Raw genomic sequence first — 18877 nt, 5'->3', positions numbered from 1 at the left:
TGGTTCATGCGTGTCCAGCTGGTGGTTCCGTTGTGTCCGGTAGGTGGTTCCCGCGTGTCCGGCATGTGGTTCTGGCACGTCTGAGAGGTGGTTCCGGAATGCCCGGCAGGTGATTCCGGACTGTCCGCCAGGTGGTTCCCACATAGCCAGCTGTTGATTTTGGCCTGTCCGGCATGTGGCTCCGGCGAGTTGAGCAGGTGGCTTCCGCGTGCTCGGCAGGTGCTCCCGGCGTCTCCGGCACGTGTTTCTGGTGTGTCTGAGAGCTGGTTCCGGCATGTCCGGCAGATGATTCCGGAGTGTCCGCTAAGTGGTTCTGGCATACCCGGCAGGTGATTTTGGTGTGTCAGGTAGGTGTTTTCGGCGAATCAAGCAGGTGGTTCCGGCGGGTCTGGCAGGTGGTTTCTGTCTGTTCGGGGTGTGGTTCCGGCATCTCATGCACATGGTTCTGGCACGTCTGAGATGTGGTCCGGCATGCCCGGCAGGTGATTCCGGAGTCTCCGGCACGTGGTTGTGGCACCTCTGAGAGGTGGTTCCGGCATGCCCGGCAGGTGATTCCTAAGTGTCTGCCGAGCGGTTCTGGCTTAGCCGGTAGGTGATTTTGGCATGTCCAGCAGGTGGTTCTGGGTAGTGGATCAGGTGGTTCCAGCATACTCGGCAGGTGGAACCGGCATGTCCGGAACATGGTGCTGGCAAGTCTGAGAGGTGGTTCTGGCATGCCCGACAGGTGATTCCGGAGTGTCCGCAAAGTGGTTCTGGCATACTCGGCAGGTGATTTTGGAGTGTCCGGCAGGTGTGTCTTGCGAGTTGAGCAGGTGGCTCAGGCATGCTCAGCAGGTTCTTCCGGCGTCTCCGGCACGTGGTTTTGGTGTGTCTGAGAGCTGGTTCTGGCATGTCCGGCAGATGATTCCAGAGTGTCCAACAAGTGGTTCTGGCGTAGCTGGCAGGTGATGTTGGCGTGACCGGCAGGTGGTTCCAGCAAGCACGGCAGGTGATTCCGAAGTGTTCACCAACTGGTTGTGGCAGAGCCGGCAGGTGATTTTGGCGTGTCCAGCAGGTAATTTTGGCAGTGGATCAGGTGGTTCCTGCATACTCGGCAGTTGTTCCATCGTGTCCGGCACATGGTTCTGGCATGTCTGAGAGGTGGTTACGGCATGCCCGGCAGGTGACACCAGAGAGTCCTCCAAGTGGTTCTGGCGTACCCGGCAGGTGTTTCTGGTGTGTCCGGCAGGTGGCTCCGGTGTGCTCGGCAGGTGGTTCAGGCAGGTCCGTCAGGAGTTTGCAGTCTGTCCATGACGTGGTTTCGGCATGGCCGCAATGAGTTTCTGGAGTGTCCACCAAGTGTTTTTGGCATAGCCGGCATATGATTTTGGCCTGTCAGGCAGGTGGTTCCGGCATGGCCAGCAGGTGGTTCCGGCGAGCTCGGCAGGTGCTTCCGGTCTCTCCAGCACATGGTTGTGGCACGTCTGAGAGATGGTACCGGCATGCACAGCAGGTGATTCCGGAGTGTCCGCCAAGTGGTTCTGGCGTAGCCGGCAGGTGATTTTGGCGTGACCAGCAGGTGGTTCCGGCAAGCGCGGCAGGTGATTCCGAAGTGTTCACCAACTGGTTGTGGCGTAGCCGGCAGGTGATCTTGGCGTGTCCAGCAGGTGGTTGTGGGGCGTGTGTCAGGTGGTTCTGGCATACTCGGCAGGTGGTACTGGCGTGTCTGGAACATGGTTCTGGCAAGTCTGACAAGTGGATCCGGCATGCGCAGCAGGTGATTCCAGAGTGTCCGCCAAGTGGTTCTGGCGTTCCCGGCAGGTGATTTTGGCGAGTCCGGCAGGTGTTTCTTGCGAGTCGAACAGGTGGCTCAGGCACGCTCATCAGCTGCTTCCGGAATCTGCGGCACGTGGTTCTGGAGTGTCTGAGAGCTGGTTCTGGCATGCCGGGCAGGTGACCCCAGAGAGTCCTCCAAGTGGTTCTGGCGTACCCCGCAGGTGTTTCTGGTGTGTCTGGCAGGTGGCTCGGGTGAGTCGAGCAGGTGGTTCCGGCGTGCTCGGCAGGTGGTTCAGGCAGGTCCGGCAGGTGTTTGCAGTCTGTCCATGACGTGGTTCCGGCATGCCCGCAAGGTGATTCTGGAGTGTCCACCAAGTGGTTTTGGCATAGCCGGCAGGTGATTTTGGTGTGTCCAGCATGTGCTTCTGGGGAGTGGATCAGGTGGTTCCAGCATACTCGGCAGGTGGTACTGGCGTGTCGAGAACATGGTTCTGGCAAGTCTGAGAGGTGTTTCCGGCATGTCCGACAGGTGATTCCGGAGTGTCCACCATGTGGTTCTGGTGTAGCCAGCAGGTGATTTTGGCGTGACCGGCAGGTGTTTCTTGCGATTCAAGCATGTGGCTCAGGCATTCTCAGCAGGTCCTTCCGGCATCTGCGGCACATGTTTCTGGCACATCTGACAGGTGGTTCCTGCATGCGCGTCAGGTGATTCCGGAGTGTCCGCCAGGTGGTTCTGGTGTACCTGGCAGGTGATTTTAGTGTGTCTGGCAGGTGTTTCTGGCGAGTCGATCAGGTGGCTCCGGCATGCAAGGCAGGTGCTTCCGGCGTCTCCGGCACGTGGTTCTGGTGTGTCTGAGAGCTGGTTCCGTCATGTCTGGCAGATGATTCCGGAGTGTCCGCCAAGTGGTTCTGGCATACCCGGCAGGTGATTTTGGCACGTCTGGCATGTGGGACCGGTGAGTCGAGCAGGTGGTTCCGGCGAGTGTTTCCTGTGGTTCCGGTCTGTCCGGCAGATGGTTCTGGCCTGTCCGGCACGTGCTTCTGACACTTCTGAGAGTTTGTGCTGGCATGACCGGCACGTGATTCCGGAGTGTCCGCAACGGGGTTCTGGTGTAGCCGGCAGGTGATTTTGCCATGTCCGGCATGTGGTTGCAGCGAGTCGAGCATGTGGTTCCGGCATGCTCGACAGTTGTTTCAGGCAGGTCCGGCAGGTGGTTCCCTTCTGTCCGAGAGGTGGTTCCATCATGCCCGACAGGTGATTCCAGAGAGTCCACCAACTGGTTGTGGCATAGCCAGCAGGTGATTTTTGCGTGTCCGGCAGGTGGTTCTGGCGAGTCGAGTAGGTGGTTCTGGCGTGCTCGGCAGGTGCATCCGGGGTCATTGGCACATGGTTCTGCCATGTGTGAGAGGGGGTTCCGGCATGCGCGGCAGGTGGTTCCGGCGTGTCCGGCAGGTGCTTCTGGTCTGTCCGTAAGCTGGTTCCGGCATGTCCGGCACGTGGTTCTGCCACGTCTGTGAGTTGCTTCAGGCCTGCCCGGCAGGTGATTCCTGGGTGTCCGCCAAGTGGTTCTGGCGTCACCGGCAGGTTATTTTTGTGTGTCCGGCAGGTCTTTCCTGCTTTTTGGGCTCGTGGCTCTGGCTTGTAAGACAGATGCTTGTGGCATTTCTGGCCCCTGTTCTTTCATACTCCTCAGCTGATTTCAGTGTCTCTGGCTCCTGTTAGTGGCATATCCAACAGGTGTTTACAATGTGTCTGGCATGTCGTTGTGCTATGTTTGGAATCTGGTTCCGTCATGTCATTGTGTGCAGCTGGCATGTTGAAGAGATGGTTCTGCAGTGTCAGAATTGCTGTTCCACTGTGTCCGGCAGGTGGTTACAGGTGGTTCTGGCATGCAACGTGGGTGCTTCTGGTATGCCTGTTGGGTCATACTGGCATGAATGTGTGGCCCTTTGAGAGTGTGCGGAGGGTGTTTTTGGCCTGTCTCCCGGGGTTTTCTGGCACATAAGTGGCATGATTCCTTTTTATACGTCAGGTGAGTTTGTTCTCAGCTTCCTAAACAGATGGAAGATAAGATGGTCTGTGGCTTGTGGCCCCTTGAGTGGTGGAGCCAATGCATTGTGCATTCCAATCTAGAGCAATGGATGGAATGGCTGAGAGCAAAAGTGTCTTTCTGACATAGCTGCATTCTGACACTCTCTCCACCAGTGCACAATGGTGTTTGGAAAAAGGCTTACAGTCTATCGCCTTCTGAGCAGGTGCATGCTAAATCATTAGGGACTCAGCCCAGTTGCTTCAGGGGAAGGTGTAGGCATTTCGTCTGAGCAAGGTTGGCAAGGTAGAACTGCGGCAGAAGCAGAAGTCCTAAAGTGGCGAGTTAAGCGCTGGGAAGAAATGGCGTTTGAGCTGACTTTGTATGAGAGTTTCCTCGTATGCTGTACAGCACTGTGGAAAGGGAGATTTTTCTCAGCTTCCTAAAGAGCTGGAAGCAGGACAAGATGTGGTTTGTCTCCCTTTGAGGGGTGGATCCAGAGCCAGTGCCTTGTGCCTTTCACCTCCAGAGCAATGGAGGGCACGGCTGAGAGCAAAGGGGCCTTTCTGACATAGCTGCTTTCTGACACTCTCTCCAGCAGTGCACAATGGTGGTTGGAAAAAGGCATGCAGTCCATTGCCTCCTAAAAGCGTGGAAGCTCAATCATTTGGGACTCAGCCCAGTTGCTTCAGGGGAAGGTGTAGGCATTTCGTCTGAGCCTGGTTGGAAAGGTGGAATTGTGGCAGAAGCAGAAGTCCTAAAGCTGCGAGTTAAGGGCTGGGACAAAATGGCATTTGAGCTGTCTTTGTATGAGAGGTTCCTGGTATGCTGTAACAGGACTGTGGAAAGCGAGTTGTTCGTGAGCTTCCTAAAGAGCTGGAGGCAAGACAGTTTATGGCTTGTCTCCCATTGAAGGATGGAGGCAGTGCTTTGTACCTTCCACCTGCAGAGCAATGGAGGGCTCGGCTAAGGGTAAAGTAAAGGGGCCTTTCAGCCATTGGTGCATTCTGACACTCTCTGCACCAGTGCACAATGGCAGTTTGTAAAAAGCCTATTGTCTGCTCTTGCTAAACATGTGGAGGCACAATCATATGGGCCTCGTCCCTGTTGCTGAAGGGGAAGATGTAGGCATTTCGTCTGAGCGGGGTTGGCAAGGTGGAAATCTGGCAGAAGCAGAAGTTCTAAATCGGCGAGTTAAGCACTGAAAAGAAATGGCATATCAGCTGCCTTTGTATGAGATGTTGCCAGGACACAGAAAGAGCACTGTTAACAGGGAGTTCTTTCTCAGCTTCCTAAAGAGATGGAAGGAAGATGGTCTGTGGCTTGTCACCCCTTGAGGGGTGGAGCCAGTGCATTGTGCATTCCACGTCTAGAGCAATGGAGGGCAGAGCTGAGAGCAAAGGGGTCTTTCTGACATAGCTGCTTTCCAACACTCTCTCCACCAGTGCACAATGGTGGTTGGAAAAAGGCATGCAGTCTATCACGTCCTAAGCACGTGGACGATCAATCATTTGCGACACGGCCCAGTTGCTTCAGGGGAAGATGTAGGCATTTCGTCTGAGCCGGGTTGGCAAGGTGAAATTGCTGCACAAGCACAATTCCTAAAGCGGCGAGTTAAGCACTGGGAAGAAATGGCGTTTGAGCTGCCTTTGTACGAGTGTTTCCTCGTATGCTTTAACAGCACTGTGGAAAGCGAGTTCTTTCTCAGCTTCCTAAAGAGCTGGAAGCAAGACAGTTTATGGCTTGTCTCCCATTGAAGGATTCAGGAAGTCCTTTGTGCCTTCCTGCTCTAGAGCAACGGAGGGCACTGCTGAGAATAAACGGGTCTTTCTGCCATTGGTGCTTTCTGACACTCTCTCAACCATTGCACTTCGTGGTTAGTTAAAAGCCTATTGTCTCTCTCCTCCTCAGCATGTGGAACCACAATCATCTGGGCCTTATCCCCATTGCTCAAGGGGAAGATATAGACCTTTCGTCTGAGCCGGGTTGGCAAGGTGGAATTGTGGCAGAAGCAGAAGTTCTAAATTGGCGAGGTAAGGTCTGGCAAGAAAGGCCGTTTGACCTTCATTTCTATGACAGTTTCCCCGTAGGTTTTTCCCGGGAGCCGAGCAGGTGTTTCTGGCATTCTAGGCAGCAGGTTCAGGCATGTATGGCAGGTGGTTCCAGTGTGTCCAGGATGTGGTTCCAGCGTGTCTGGCATGTGGTTCTGGTATGTCTCAGAGGTGGTTCCGGCATGCCCGGCGGGTGATCCCGGAGAGTCCACCGAGTGATTCTGGCGAAACCGGCAGGTGATTTTTGCGTGTCCGGCAGGTGGTTCTGGCGAGTCGAGCAGGTGGTTCCGGTGTGCTCGGCAGGTGCTTTGGGTGTCATTGGCACGTGGTTCTGGCATGTCTGAGAGGTGGTTCCGGCATGCGCGGCAGGTGATTCCGGAGTGTCCTCCAGGTTGTTCTGGCGTACCCGGCAGGTGATTTTGGCCTGTCCGGCAGGTGTTTCTGGCGAGTCGAGCAGATGAGTCCGGCATGCTCGGTAGGTGCTCTCGGCATCTCTGGCACGTGGTTCTGGTGTGTCTGAGAGCTGGTTCCGGCATGTCGGGCACATGATTCTGGAGTGTCCACCAAGTGGTTCTGGCATACCCAGCAGGTGATCTTGGCATGTCAGGGAGGTGGTTCCGGCGTGCTCGGGAGGTGGTTCCGGCGTGTTTGGCAGGTGGTTCCGTTGTGTCCGATAGGTAGTTCCGGCATGTCCGTCACGTGCTTCTGGCATGGCTGAGAGGTGGTTCTTGCATGCCGGGCAGGTGACTCCGGAGTGTCGGGTAAGTGGTTCTGGTGTAGCCGGCAGTTCATTTTGGCATGTCCGGCACATGGGTCCTGCGAGTCGAGCAGGTGGTTCCGTCATGCTCGGCATGTGGTTCAGGCGTGGCCGCCAGGTGGTTCCAGTCTGTCCAGTACGTGTTTGCAGCTTGTGTGGCACGTGGTTCTGGTACGTCTGAGAGGTGGTTCCGCCATGGCTGGCAGGTGATTCCGGACTGTCCCCTAGGTGGTTCTGCCATAGCCAGCAGTTGATATTGGCATGTCCGGCAGCTGGTCCAGGCGTGTCCGGCAGGTGGTTCCAGTCTGTCCAGGACGTGGTTCCAGCGTCTCAGGCACACGGTTCTGTTACGTCTGAGAGGTGACTCCTCCATGCACGGCAGATGATTCCGGACAGTCCGCCAGGTGGTTCCCACATAGCCAGCTGTTGATTTTGGCCTTTACGGCAGGTGGCTCTGGCGAGTTGAGCAGGTGGTTCCGACGTCCTCGGCAGGTGCTTCCGGTGTAATTGGCACGTGTTTCTGGCATGTCTGAGAGGTGGTTTCGGCATGCCCGGCAGGTGATTCCGGAGTGGTCGCCAAGTGGTTCTGGCGTATCCGGCAGGTGATTTTGCATGTCCGGCGGTGGTTCCGGCGTGTCCAGCAGGTGGTGGGGCATGTCCGGCAGGTGTTTCTGGGGAGTGGATCAGGTGGTTCCGGCATACTCGGCAGGTGGTTCCAGCGTGCCCGGCACATGGTTCTGGCACGTGTGAGAGGTGGTTCCGGCATGCCCGGCAGGTGATCCCGGAGAGTCCTCCAAGTCGTTCTGGCGTACCCCGCAGGGGTTTCTGGTGTGTCCGGCATGTGGCTCTGGTGAGTCGAGCAGGTGGTTCCGGCTTGCTCGGCAGGTGCTTCAGGCAGTTCCGGCAGGTGTTTACAGTCTGTCCATGACGTTGTTCCGGCATGCCCGCAAGGTGATGCTGGAGTGTCCACCAAGTGGTTTTGGCGTAGCCGGCATATGATTTTGGTCTGTCAGGCAGGTGGTTCCGGCATGTCCAGCAGGTGGTTCCGGTGAGCTTGGCAGGTGCTTCCGGTCTCTCTGGCACGTGGTTGTGGCACGTCTGAGACATGGTTCCGGCATGCCCGGCAGGTGATTCCGGAGTCTCCGGCACGTGGTTCTGGCACCTCTGAGAGGTGATTCCGGCATGCCCGGCAGGTGGTACCGGCGTGTCCAAGACATCGTTCTGGCAAGTCTGAGAGGTGGTTCCGGTATGCCCGACAGGTGATTCCGGAGTGTCCGCCAAGTGGTTCTGGCGTACCCGGCAAGTGATTTTGGCATGTCCGGCAGGTGTTTCTTGCGAGTCGAGCAGGTGGCTCAGGCATGCTCAGCAGGTGCTTCCGGCATGTCCGGCACGTGGTTCTGGTTGTCTGAGAACTGGTTCTGGCATGTCCAGCAGATGATTTCGGAGTGTCCACAAAGTGGTTCTGGCATACCCGGCATGTGATTTTGGCGTGTCAGGAATGTTGTTCCGGCGAGTCAAGCAGGTGGTTCAGGCGTGCTGGGCAGGTGGTTCAGGCGGGTCTGGCAGGTGGTTTTGGTCTGTTCGGTGTGTGGTTCCGGCATCTCAGGCACATGGTTCTGGCACGTCTGAGAGGTGGTTCCGGCCGGCCAGACAGGCGTCTGGAGTGTCCAGCAAGTGGTTCTGGGGTAGCTGGCAAGTGATGGTGGCATGAGAGGCTGGTGGTTCCAGCCAGCCCAGCAGGTCATTCCGAAGTGTTCACCAACTGGCTGTGGCGTAGCCGGCAAGTGATTTTGGCATGTCCCGCAGGTGGTTCTGGCGAGTCGAGCAGGTGGTTCCGGTGTCATTGGCATGTGGTTCTGGCATGTCTGAGACGTGGTTCCGGCATGCCCGGCAGGTGATTCCGGAGTGTTCGCCAAGTGGTTCTGGCGTAGCCGGCAGGTGATTTTGCATTTCCGGCGGTGGTTCCGGCGGTTCGAGCCAGTGGTTCTGGGGTGTCCGGCAGGTGGTTGTGGTCTGTCTGGCAGTTGGTTCTGGGCTTCCCGGCACGAGGTTCCGGCACGTCTGAGAGGTTGTGCCGGCATGCCCTTCAAGTGATTCCGGCTTTTCCCCCACGTGGTTCTGGTGTAGTGGGCACGTGATCTTGGTGTTTCCGGCAGGGTGGACCGGTGAGTCAAGCAGGTGGTTCTGGCGAGTGTTTCCTGTGGTTCCGGTCTGTCCGGGAGATGGTTCCGGCCTGTCCGGCACGTGCTTCTGGCACTTGGGAGAGGTTGTGCTGGCATGCCCGGCAGGTGATTCCGGAGTGTCCGCCAAGAGGTTCTGGCATAGCCGGCAGGGGATTTTGCCATGTCCGGCATGTGCTTCCAGCGAGTTGAGCATGTGGTTCCGGCATGCTCGACAGTTGGTTCAGGCACGTCCGGCAGGTGGTTCTGGTCTGTCCGAGAGGTGGTTCCGGCGTGTCCGGCATGTGGTTCCAGCACGTCTGAGAGGTGGTTCTATCATGCCTGGCAGGTGATTCCAGAGAATCCACCAAGTGGTTTTGGCATAGCCGGCTGGTGATTTTGGCGTGTCCGGCAGGTGGTTCAGGCGAGATGAGCAGGTGGTTCCGTCGTGCTCGGCAGGTGCTTCTGGTGTCTCCGGCACGTGTTTCTGGCACATCTGACAGGTGGTTCCAGCATGCCCGAAAGCTGATTCCGATCTGTCCGGTAGGTGGTTCGGGCGTGTACGGCACATGGTTCTGGTACGTTTCAGAGGTGGTTGCGCATGCCCAACTGGTGATTCCGGACTGTCTGCCACGTGGCTCTTGCATGTCTGAGAGGTGTTTCCAGCATGCCCGGCAGGTCATCCCGGAGAGTCCTCCAAGTGGTTCTGGCGTAGCCCGCAGGTGATTTGGGCATTTCCGGCAGGTGGTTCTGTCGTGCTCGGCATGTGGTTCAGGCGTGGCCGCCAGGTGGTTCCAGTCTGTCCAGTACGTGTTTCCAGCTTGTGCGGCACGTGGTTCTGGTACGTCTGAGAGCGCGATCCTGCATGCCCGGCAGGAGATTCCGGACTGTCCGCCATGTGGTTCTGGCATAGCCAGCTGTTGATTTTGGCCTCTCTGGCAGGTGGTTCCGGCGAGTCGAGCAGGTGGTTCCGGCGTGCTTGGCAGGTGCTTCAGGAGTGTTCGCCATGTGGTTCTGGCGTAGCCAGTACTTGATTTTTCATGTCCGGCGGTATTTCCGGCAAGTCGAGCCGGTGGTTCCAGCGTGTCTGGCAGGTGGTTCTGGGGTGTCCGGCACGATTTTCTGGCACGTCTGAGAGGTTGTGTCGGCATGCCCTTCACGTGATTCCGGCTTGTCCGCCAAGTGGTTCTGGTGTAGCGGGCAGGTGATTTCGGCGTGTCCGGCAGGTGGGACCGGTGATCAAGCAGGTGGTTCCAGCGAGTGTTTCCTGTGGTTCCGGTCTGTCCGGGAGATGATTCCGGCGTGTCCGGCACATGGTTCTGGCACCTCTGAGAGGTGGTTTCAGCATGACCGGGAGGTGATTCCGGATTGTCCACCAAGTGGTTCTGGTGTAGCCGGAAGTTGATTTTGGCGTGTCCGGCAGGTGGTTCCGGCGAGACGAGCTGGTGGTTTTGCCGAGCTCGGCAGGTGCTTCCGGCGCCTCGGGCGTGTGGTTCTGGGACGTCTGAGAGGTGGTTCTGGCATGCCCAGCCTGTGATTGCGGAATGTCCGGCAACTTCTTCTGGCCTATCCAGCAGATGATGTTGGCGTTTCCAGCAGGTGGGTCCTGGGAGTCGAGCAGGTGGTTACGGTGTGCTCGGCAGGTGGTTCCAGTGTGTTAAGGACGTGGATCTTGCATGTCTGGCACATGGTTCTGGTACGTCTGAGAGGTGGGTCCGGCATGCCCGGCAGGTGATTCAGGACTGTCCGCCACGTGGTTCTGGCATAGCCGGCAGGTGATTTTGGCGTGTCCGGCAGGTGTTTCCGGCGAGCTCGGCAGGTGCTTCCGGTCTCTCCAGCACGTGGTTGTGGCAGGTATGAGAGATGGTTCCGGCATGCCCGGCAGGTGATTCCGGAGTGTCTGACAAGTGGTTCTGGCGTAGCCGGCTGGTGATTTTGGCGTGTCCGGCAGGTGGTTCTGACGAGTTACACAGGTGGTCCCGGCGTGTCCGGCAGGTGGTTCCGGTGTGTCCTGGAGGTGGTTCCCACGTGTCCAGCATGTGCTTCTGACAACCTAAAAGGTTGTGCTGTGATGCCCGAAACGTTATTCCGGCTTGTACACAAAGTTGTTCTGACGTAGCTGGCAGGTGCTTCCAGCAAGTCTGGCAGGTGGTTCCGGTCTGTCCGGTAGGTGGGTCCAGCATGTACGGCACGTCATTCTGACACCTCTGAGAGGTGGTTCCGGCATGACTGGCAGGTGATTCCGTATTGTCCATCAAGTGGTTCTGGTGTAGCCTGAAGGTGATTTTGGCGTTTCCGACAGGTGTTTCCGTCTAGTCGAGCAGGTGGCTCTGGCGTGCTCGGCCGGTTGGTTCCGGTGTGTCCAGCAGGTGGTTCCCTTCTCTCCAGTAGGTGGTTCCCGCGTGTCCGGCATGTGGTGCTGGCACGTCTGAGAGGTGATTCCGGCATGCCCAGCAGGTGATTCCCGAGTGTCCGCCAAGTGGTTCTAGCATGGCCTGCAGGTGATTTTGGCGTTTCCGGCAGGTGGTTCTGTGAAGTGGCACAGGTGGTTCTGGCGTGCTTGACACGTACTTCCGGCGTCTCCAGTGTGTGGTTCTTCCACATTTGAGAGGTGGTTCCGGCTTGACCGGCATGTGATTCCAGAGTGTCTGCCAAGTGGTTCTGGCGCAGCTGGCATGTGATTTGGGCGTGTCTGGCAGGTGGGTCTGGCGAGTGGATCAGGTGGTTATGGCATGCCCGGTATTTGAACCTGGACTGTCAGCCACGTGCTTCTGGCATACCCAGCAGGTGATTTTGGCATGTCAGGGATCTGGTTACGGTGAGTCGAGCAGGTGGTTCCGGTGTGCTCGACAGATGGTTCCAGTGTGTCCGGCAGGTGGTTCCGGTCTTTCCGGTAGGTGGTTCTGGCGTGTACGGCACGTGGTTCTGATACGTCTCAAGGTGGTTGCGCATGCCCAACATGTGATGCCAGATTGTCCGCCCCGTGGTTCTGGCACGTCTGAGAGGTGGTTCCGGCATGCCCGGCAGGTCATCCCGGAGAGTCCTCCAAGTGGTTCTGGCGTAGCCGGCAGGTGATTTTGGCGTGTCTGGCATGTGGTTCCGTCGTGCTCGGCAGGTGGTTCAGGCGTGGCCGGCAGGTGGTTCCAGTCTGTCCAGTATGTGATTCCAGCTCGTCCGGCACATGGCTGTGGTACGTCTGAGAGGTGGTTCCGGCATGGCTTGCAGGTGATTCCGGACAGTCCCCCATGTGGTTCTGGCATAGGCAGCAGTTGATTTTGGCCTGTCCGGCAGGTGGTTCCGGCGTGTCTGGCAGGTGGTTCCGTTCTGTCCGATAGGTCGTTCCGGCATGTCCGGCACGTGCTCCTGGCACGTCTGAGAGGTGGTTCTGGCATGCCAGGCAGGTGATTCCGGAGTGTCGGGTAAGTGGTTCTGGTGTAGCTGGCAGTTCATTTTGGCGTGTCCGGCACGTGGGTCCTGCGAGTCGAGCAGGTGGTTCTGGCGTGCTCGGCAGGTGGTCCAGGCGTGTCCGGCAGGTGGTTCCAGACTGTCCAGGACGTTGTTCCAGCGTGTCCGGCACACGGTTTTGTTACGTCTGAGAGGCGGCTCCTGCATGCACGGCTGGTGATTCCGGACTGTCCGCCAGGTGGTTCCTGCATAGCCAGCTGTTGATTTTGGCCTGTCTGGCGGGTGGTTCCTACGAGTCGAGCAGGTGGTTCTGGCATGTCTGTCAGGTGGTTCCGGACTGTCCGGTATGTGTTTCCGGCGTGTCCGGCACATGCTTCTGGCACGTCTGAGTGGTGGTTCCGGCATGCGCGGCAGGTGATTCCGGAGTGTCCGCCAGGTGGATCTGGCGTACCCGACAGGTGATTTTGGCGTGTCCGGCAGGTGTTTCTGGCGAGTCGAGCAGGTGGGTCCGGAATGCCCGGAGGGTGATTCCGGAGTGTCCGACAAGTGGTTGTGGCGTAGCCGGCTGGTGATTCATGCATGTCCGGCAGGAGGTTCTGGCGAGTCAAGCAGGTGGTCCCGGCGTGTCCGGCAGGTGGTTCCGGTCTGTCCTGGAGGCGGTTCCAGAGTGTCTGCCGAGTGGTTCTGGCGTAGCCAGAGGGGATTTTGGCGTGTCCAGCAGGTGGTTCTGGGGAGTGGAGCATGTGGTTCCGGCATACTCGGCAGGTGGTCCCTGCATGTCCGGCACATGGTTCTGGCACGTCTGAGAGGTGGTTCCGGCATGCCCGGCAGGTGATCCCGGAGAGTCCTCCAAGTGGTTCTGGCGTACCCCGCAGGTGTTTCTGGTGTGTCGGGCAGGTGGCTCTTGTGAGTCGAGCAGGTGGTTCCGGCGTGCTCGGCAGGTGGTTCCGGCAGGTCCGGCTGGTGTTTGCCGTCTGTCCATGACCTGGTTCCGGCATGCCCACAAGGTGATTCTGGAGTGTCCACGAAGTGGTTTTGGCGTAGCCGGCATATGATTTTGGCCTGTGAGGCAGGTGGTTCCGGCATGTCCAGCAGGTGGTTCCGGCGAGCTCGGCAGGTGCTTCCGGTCTCTCCGGCACGTGGTTTCGGCAAGTCTGAGAGATGGTTCCGGAATGCCCGGCAGGTGTTTCCGGAGTGTCCGCCAAGTGGTTCTGGCGTAGCTGGCAGGTGATGTTGGCGTGACCAGCAGGTGGTTCCAGCAAGCCCGGCAGGTGATTCCAGAGAGTCTGCCGAGTGGTTCTGGCATAGCCGCCTGGTGATTTTGGCGTGTCCAGCAGGTGGTTCCAGCGAGCTCGGCAGGTGGTACCGGCGTGTCCGAAACATGGTTGTGGCACGTCTGAGAGATGGTTCCGGCATGCCAGGCAGGTGATTCCGGAGTGTCCGGCATGTGGTTCTGGCACCTCTGAGAGGTGGTTCTGGCATGACCGGCAGGTGGTTCCGGAGTGTCTGCCAAGAGTTTCTGGCATAGCCGGCAGGTGATTTTGCGTTTCCAGCAGGTGGTTCTGGGGAGTGGATCAGGTTGTTCCGGCATACTTGGCAGGTGGTACCGGCGTGTCCGGAACATGGTTCTGGCAAGTCTGAGAGGTGGTTCCGCCATGCCCGGCAAGTGATTCCGGAGTGTTCGCCAAGTGGTTCTGGCGTAGCCGGCAGGTGCTTTTGCATGTCCGGCGGTGGTTCCGGCGAGTCGAGCCGGTGGTTCCGGCGTGTCCGGCAGGTGGTTCCGTTCTGTCCGGCAGGTGGTTCTGGCGTGTCCGACACGAGGTTCTGGCACGTCTGAGAGGTGGTTCCGGCCGACCCGACAGGTGTTTCCGGAGTGTATGCCAAGTTGTTCGGGCGTAGCTGGAAGGTGATGTTGGCGTGACCGACAGGTTGTTCCAGCAAACCTGGCAGGTGATTCCGAGGTGTTCACCAACTGGTTGTGGCGTAGCCGGCAGGTGATTTTGGCGTGTCCGGCAGGTGGCTGTGGCGAGTCGAGCAGGTGGTTCCGGCCTGCTCGGCAGGAGCTTCCGGTGTCATTGGCATGTGGTTCTGGCATGTCTGAGAGGTGGTTCCGGCATGCCCGGCAGGTGATTCTGGAGTGTTCAACTGGTTGTGGCGTAGCCGGCAAGTGATTTTGGCATGTCCGGCAGATGGTTCTGGGGAGTAGTGCAGGTGGTTCCGGGATGCCCGGCAGGTCTTTCCGGAGTGTTCGCCAAATGCTTCTGTGTAGCCGGCAGGTGATTTTGCATTTCCTGCGGTGGTTCCGGCGAGTCGAGCCAGTGGTTCCGGCGTGTCTGGCAGGAGGTTCCTTTGTGTCCGGCAGGTGGTTCTGTGGTGTCCGCCTGAGGTTCTGGCCCGTCTGAGAGGTTGTGTCGGCATGCCCTTCACGTGATTCCGGCTTGTCCGCCAAGTGGTTCTGGCATAGCGGGCAGGTTATTTTGGCGTGTCTGGCAGGTGGGACTGGTGAGTCAAGCAGGTGGTTCCAGCGAGTGTTTCCTGTGTTTCCGGTGTGTCCGGGAGATGGTTCCGGCCCGTCCGGCACGTGCTTCTGGCACTTCTGAGAGGTTGTGCTGGCATGCCCGGCAGGTGATACTGGAGTGTCCGCCAAGTGGTTCTGGCATAGCCGGCACGTGATTTTGGCATGTCCGGCAGGTGGTTCTGTGGAGTGGATCAGGTGGTTCTGGCATACTCGGCAGGTGGTACCGGCGTGTCCGGAACATGTTTCTGGCAAGTGTGAGAGGTGGTTCCGGCATGCTTGACAGGTGATTCCGGAGTGTGCGCCACGTGGTTCTGGCCTACCCGGCAGGTGATTTTGGGTGTCTGGCTGGTGTTTCTTGCGAGTCGAGCAGGTGGCTCAGGCATGCTCAGCAGGTGCTTCCGGCGTCTCCGGCACGTGGTTCTGGTGTGTCTGAGAGCTGGTTCTGGCATGACCGGCAGATGATTCCGGAGTGTCCAACAAGTGGTTCTGGCATAGCCGGCAGGTGATTTTGGCGTGTCAGGTAGGTGGTTCCGGCGAGTCGAGCAGGTGGTTCCGGCGTGCTCGGCAGGTGGTTCAGGCGGGTCTGGCAGGTGGTTTCAGTCTGTTCGGGGTGTGGTTCCGGCATCTCAGGCACATCGTTCTGGCACGTCTGAGAGGTGGTTCCGGCCGGCCCGACAGGTGTTTCCGCAGTGTCCGCCATGTGGTTCTGGCGTAGCTGGCAGGTGATTTTGGCATGTCCAGCAGGTGTTTCTGGGGAGTGGATCAGGTGGTTCCGGCATACTGGGCATGTGGTACCGGCGTGTCCGCAACATGGTTCTGGCAAGTCTGAGAGGTGGTTCTGGCATGCCCCACAGGTTATTCCGGAGTGTTCGCCAAGTGGTTCTGGCGTAGCCGGCAGGTGATTTTGCATACCCAGCGGTGGTTCCGGAGAGTCGAGCCAGTGGTTCCGGCGTGTCCGGCAGGTGGTTCCGGTCTGTCCTAGAGGTGGTTGCGGAGTGTTTGATGAGTGGTTGTGGCGTAACCGGCAGTTGATTTTGGCATGTCCGGCACGAGGTTCTCGCACGTCTGAGAGGTGGTTCCGGCATGCCCAACAGGTGATTCCGGAGAGTCCGCCAAGTGGTTCTGGCGTACCCGGCAGGTGAGTTTGGCGTGTCCGGCACGTGGGACCGGTGAGTCAAGCAGGTGGTTCCGGCGAGTGTTTCCTGTGTTTCCGGTCTGTCCGGGAGATGGTTCCGGCCTGTCCGGCATGTGCTTCTGGCACTTCTGAGAGGTTGTGCTGGCATCTCCAGCAGGTGATTCTTGAGTGTCCGCCTAGTGGTTCTGGAATAGCCGGCCTGTGATTTTGGCGTGTCTGGCAGGTGGTTCTGTGGAGTGGATCAGGAACTTCCGGCATTCTCGACAGGTGCTTCCGCCGTCTCCGGCATGTGTTTGTGGCACCTCTGAGAGGTGGTTCCAGCATGCCCGGCGGGTGATTCCGAAGTGTTCACCAACTGGTTGTGGCGTAGCCGGCAGGTGATTTTGGCGTGTCCGCCAGGTGGTTCTGCCGAATCAAGCAGGTGGTCCCGGCATGTCCGTCAGGTTGTTCCGGTCTGTCCTGGAGGTGGTTCTGGAGTGTCCGCCGAGTGTTCTGGCGTCTCCGGCAGGTTATTTTGGCGTGTCCAGCAGGTGGTTCTGGGGAGTGGATCAGGTGGTTCCGGCATACTCGGCAGGTGGTTCTGGCATGTCCAGCACATGGTTCTGGCACGTCTGAGAGGTGGTTCCGGCATGCCCGGCAGTTGATCCCGGAGAGTCCTCCAAGTGGTTCTGGCGTACCCCGCAGGTGTTTCTGGTGTGCCCGGCAGGTGGCTCTGGCGAGTCGAGCAGGTGGTTCCGCCGTGCTCGGCAGGTGCTTCCAGTGTCATTGGCATGTGCTTCTGGCATGTCTGTGAGGTGGTTCCGGCATGCCCGGCAGGTGATCCCGGAGAGTCCTCCAAGTGGTCCTGGCGTACCCTGCAGGTGTTTCTGGTGTGTCCGGCAGGTGGCTCTACCGAGTCGAGCAGGTGGTTCCGCAGTGCTCGGCAGGTGCTATCAGTGTCATTGACATGTGGTTCTGGCATGTCTGAGAGGTGGTTCCGGCATGTCCGGCAGGTGGTTCTGGGGAATGGATCAGGTGGTTCCGGCATGCCCGACATTTGAACCCGGACTGTCAGCCACGTGCTTCTGGCATACCCAGCAGGTGATTTTGGCGTCTCAGGTAGGTGGTTCCGGTGAGTCGAGCAGGTGGTTCCGGGGTGCTCGCCCGGTGGTTCAGGTGGGTCTGGCAGGTGGTTTCGGTCTGTTCGGGGTGTGGTTCCGGCATCTCAGGCACATGGTTCTGGCACATCTGAGAGTTGGTTCCGGCCGCCCCGACAGGTGTTTCCGGAGCGTCCGCCAAGTGCTTCGGGCGTAGTTGGCAGGTGATTTTGGCGTGACCGGCAGGTGGTTCCAGCAAGCCCGGCAGGTGATTCCGAAGTGTTCACCAACTGGTTGTGGCATAGCCGGCAGGTGATTTTTGCGTCTCCATCAGGTGCTTCTGGTGAGTCGAGCAGGTGGTTCCGGCGTGCTCGGCAGGTGCTTCCAGTGTCATTGGCATGTGGTTCTGGCATGTCTGAGAAGTGGTTCTGGCATGCCCGGCAGGTGATTGCAGAGTGTTCGCCAAGTGGTTCTGGCATAGCCGGCAGGTGATTTTGCATGTCCGGCGGTGGTTCCGGCGAGTCGAGCCGCTTGTTCTGGCGTGTCCGGCAGGTGGTTTCGGTCTGTCCGGCAGGTGGTTCTGGGGTGTCCAGCACGAGGTTCTGGCACGTCTGAGAGGTTGTTCCGTCATGCCCAAAACATTATTCCGGCTTGTATTCAAAGTGGTTCTGGCGTAGCCGGAAGGTGATTTTGGCGTGTCTGGCAGGTGGTTCCGGCGTGCTCAGCACGTGGTTCCATTCTGTGCAGTACATGTTTCCAGCTTGTCCGGCAAGTGGTTCTGGTACGTCTGAGAGGTGGTTCCAGCTTGTTGGGAAGGTGGTTACGGTCTGTCCCGGAGGTGTTTCTGGCATGTCTGGAATGTGGTTCTGGCACGTCTGCGATGTGCTTCAGGCATGACTGGCAGGTGATTCCTGGGTGTCCACCAAGTGGTTCTGGCATCACCAGCAGGTTATTTTGGCATGTCCAGCAGGTCTTTCCTGCTTTTTGGGCTCGTGGCTCTGGCTTGTTAGAGAGGTGTTGGTGGCATTTCTGGCCCCCAGTTCTGACATACTCCACAGGTGGTTTCACTGTTTCTGGAACCCGTTTGCGGCATATCCATTAGGTGTTTCCAATGTGTCTGGCATGTTGTTGTGCTGCGTTTGGAATCTGGTTCTGTCGTGTCTGTTGTGCGCAGCTGGCATGTGGAAGAGATGGTTCTGCAGTGTCAGAATTGTTGTTGCACTGTGTTCAGCAGGTGGTTACAGGTGGTTCTGGCATGCAACGGGGGTGTGTCTGCTGTGCCTGTTGGCTCGTTCTGGCATGAATGTGTGGTTCTTTGAGAGTGTGTGGAGGGTGTTTTTGGCATGTCTCCTGGGGTTTTCTGGCATCTAAGGGGCATGATTAGTTTTTATGCGTCAGGAGAGTTGGTACACAACTTCCTAAAGAGATGGAATAAATATGGTCTGTGGCTTGTCACCCCTTGAGTGGTGGAGCCAATGCATTGGCCATTCTGCATCTAGAGCAATGAAGGGCACGGCTGAGAGCAAAGGGGTCTTTCTGACATAGGTGTTTTCTGAAACTCTCTCCACCAGTGGTAACCTGTGGTTGGTGAAAAGCGTATTGTCTCTCTCCGGCTAAACACATGGTTGCACAATCATTTGGGACTCAGCCCAGTTGATTCAGGGGAAGATGTCGGCATTTCGTCTGAGCCGGGTTGGCAAGGTGGAATTGCGGCAGAAGCAGGAGTCCTGAAGCTGCGAGTTAAGGGCTGGGAAGAAATGCCATTTGAGCTGCCTTTGTATGAGAAGTTCCCCGGTCTGCTGTAACAGGACTGTGGAAAGCGAGTTGTTTGACAGCTTCCTAAAGAGCTGGAGGCAGGACAGTTTATGGCTTGTCTCCAATTGAAGGATGGATTCAGTGCTTTGTGCCTTCCACCTCTAGAGCAATGGAGGGCACGGCTGAGATCCAAGGGCCCTTTCTGACATAGGTGCATTCTGACACTCTCTGAGCCA

Source organism: Equus caballus, chromosome 23 (genome assembly GCF_041296265.1).
Source record: "Equus caballus isolate H_3958 breed thoroughbred chromosome 23, TB-T2T, whole genome shotgun sequence".
Taxonomy (NCBI): Eukaryota; Metazoa; Chordata; class Mammalia; order Perissodactyla; family Equidae; genus Equus; species Equus caballus.
Note: the sequence above shows the minus strand (reverse complement) of the source record.